The sequence below is a fragment of the Orycteropus afer genome, unplaced genomic scaffold (genome assembly GCF_000298275.1).
Source record: "Orycteropus afer afer isolate SDZICR_OR568_19922 unplaced genomic scaffold, OryAfe1.0 scaffold01030, whole genome shotgun sequence".
In the NCBI taxonomy this organism is placed as follows: domain Eukaryota; kingdom Metazoa; phylum Chordata; class Mammalia; order Tubulidentata; family Orycteropodidae; genus Orycteropus; species Orycteropus afer.
Window position 1 is genome coordinate 12440 of NW_006922617.1, and position 3566 is coordinate 16005.

The window sequence follows — 3566 nt, forward strand, 5'->3', positions numbered from 1 at the left end:
GTCTTTAGCTTCAACTTGAACTTGCATATGAGCAGTTGATGGTCTGTTCCACAATCAGCTCTTGCCCTTGTTTTGGCTGAGGATATTGAACTTCTCCATTGCCTCTTTCCACAGACATAGTCGATCTGATTCCTGTGTACTCCATCTGGCAAAGTCCATGTGTACAGCCATCACTTATGCTGTTGAAAAAGGTATTTGCAATGAATAAGTCATTGGTCTTACAAAATTCTATCATGCAATCTCCAATGTTATTTCTATCATGAAGACCAAATTTTCCAACCACCAGTGATTCTTCTTTGTTTCCAACTTTTGCATTCCAATTACAAGTGATGATCAACACATCCTGATTTCATGTTCAGTCAATTTCAGATTGCAGAGGTTGGTAAAAATCTTCAGTTTCCTCATCTTTGGGTTTGGTGGTTGGTGTGTAAATTTGAATAACAGTAGTATTAACTGGTCTTCCTTGTAGGTGTATGGACACTGACAGCATTATATTTCAGGATAGATCTTGAAACATTCTTTGTGATGATGAATGCCACACCGTTCCTCCTCAGTTTGTCATTCCAAGCATAGTAAATCATATGGTTGTCTGATTCAAAATGGCCAAAACCAGTACATTTCAGCTTACGAATGCCTAGGATGTTGATCTTTATGTGTTCCATTTCCTTTTTGACAACTTCCAGTTTTCCTAGATTCATATTTCATACATGTCATGTTACTTTTATTAATGGATGTTTGCAGCTGCTTCTTCTCATTTTGAGTTGTGCCACATCAGTAAATGGAGGTCCCCAAAACATTACTCCATCCACACCATTAAGCTCAGCTCTACTCTGAGGAGGCACCTCTTTCCCAGTCATATTCTGAGTGCCTTCCAACCTGAAGGTCTCATCTTCTGACACTATATCGGACAATGTTTCAGGGCTTTTCATAAAGTTTTCCAGTAATATATCAGACAATGTTTCCCTGCTAGTCATAAGCTTTCCACTGGCCAATTTTTTGAGAAATAGATGGCCCTTTCCTTCTTCCAAGTTTGTTTTAGTCTGGAAGCTCCACTGAAACCTGTCTACCATAGGTAACCCTGCTGGTATTTGAAATATTGGTGGCATAGCCTCCAGCCTCATAGCAACACGCCAGCCACCACAGTATAACAAACTGACAGATGAGTGGTGGACTCATAGCTTTAAATCCCCAGTAATTAAAAAGAAGAACACAAACAACTCCATGTAAGCCAGTGTTCCTTATAGCACTATTCACAATAGATAAAAGGTAGAAACAACTTAAATGTCCATCAACAGATAAAATAATAAACAAAATGTAGTACATATATACAATGGAATATTACTTAGCCATAAAGATAAATGAAGTTCTGATACATGCTACAACATGGATGAACACTGAAGACACCATGGTGACTGGAAAAAGTCAGGCATAAAAGGACAAATATATAATTCCACTTATATGAAATATCTAGAATAGGCAAATGTACACAGATCTAAGTTTGTTTGTGCTTACCAGGTATGAGTGAAAAGGAGGATGAAAGGGGACTCATTGCTTAGAGGATATTGAGAGGTTTTAAGGGTGATGGAAAAATTTGGAAACTGATATTTGTAAAATGGGGAGAATAATAATATCTACCCTTCTTGAGTCATTTTGAGGATTATATGAGTTACATGTGTTACATATAAAATCTTTAAGAAAGTACCTGATACACAATAAGTGGGTTGTTAGTATTAGTGACTCCTCCTTGGGTTTCTGAGGTGATATCTCTATGGTAGCAGATTGCCCAGTCTTCCTTCCAAGGAGTGGCTGGTGGGATTGAACCACCAGCCTTCTGGTTAGCAGTCAAATTCCTGAGGCATTATGCCATCAGAGTCTTATTATCTTTTTTTATATATGTGTATATGAACAGATATGTTTATGTGTAAAAGAATACAATCCTTTCGATTTAAAGCACATAAAATAAGGTCTAGAAAGGTAAAATAACTTAAGGTCAAATTGGGATAGATTGTGCTATAAACATTATAATGAAGATATGGGGATCAATTTTAAAAGTTTATTAGACATAATATAAATATATTTTCTTGAAGAAAATGAATCTAAATAGGAAGTATTTTATGTTATTTAGAGATACAGATGATATCACTACAGAGAAAGTGAGTGTCTCTATTAAATTACATAGTGAAACAAACAATAATTGTCAAGTAACCATTTCCTTGTTATGACAAACAAGAAGGGGTAAAATTCCATAGTATCTATGGAAACATAATCTATTTTTCTTAAAATTCTTGCTAATATCTAGTCTTGACTCTTGGAAAAATTGAGGAAGTAAGCAGAGTAGCCCCAACAGTTGCCTGTGATGACCTTCCTTCCTATTGATGGTGTCTTCTTACTCACTCAGTTGTTGTTCATTATAGCCATTACCACATCCTGAATTTCCTATTATAATTACCTATGTAGCAAGATCTAGGAAGTTAATTGCTGCCTGTTGTCTACCAATACTAAAATGAGAGTGAATAGACACATACAATTCAAAACAATGGCTAATCTCATTAGCTACTAAATTTGACTATCTGTTCTTTAAACAGAAGAAAATTAAAATCAGAAGGAATAAGTAAATGGGCCATAAACTTTAATCATTACAAGCAGCAAAATACCAAATTGTCCTAGGGATTTATAATATGCAAATAAATAAATGATAGAAGTTTCTTATTTAGTCCAACAATTTGAACATATCAGAAAACCATTGTGTTATGCAATGCATCATCTAGAGGCATAAAAATCCATTTCCATAAAATAAGAAGCAAACACATATGGTACACAATATTTATAACCAGGTATTCCATTTCACCAGAAATATCAGTAAACATAAGCTTCTTAAGAAAACAAAAATATCCAGCAAGACAAAAATACAGTGAAAATCAATGTTTGGAAAAAGATGTTTCAAGCAAATGGCAATAAAAAAATTAATAGGAGTGACAATATTAATTTCTGATAAAAAGACTTTAAGACAAAGCCATGAAAAGAGACAAAGAAGGACAGTATTTAATGATTGAAGGATCCATTGAACAAGAGGACAAAACCAGAATAAATATTTATGCACCCAATAAATCAGACTTTAACAGAATTGAAAACACATATAGATAACTCCACAGTCATAGTAGGAGACTTTAATACACCACTTTCAAGGAAAGATAGAACAACTAGAAAGAAACTAAAAAAAGATGCAGAAGAACTAAACTGTAAAATCAACCAACTTGATCTTATAGACATCTACAGAGCACTTCACTCAACAACAGCACAACATATATTCTTTTCCAGCACACATCAAACATTCTCCAGGATAGACCATAAGTTAGACCACAAAGGGAGCCTCAATAATTTTAAAAACATTGAAAAACTGCAAAGCATCTTCTCAGATCATAATACTATAACATTAGAAATCAACACTAGGAATACCAATGGAAAAAGAGCAAATGCATAGAAATTGAATAACACTCTCCTTAAAATTGAGTGGGTAATAGAAGAGATAAAAAAAATGAAGTGAAAAAAAATTCCTTGAATCAAAT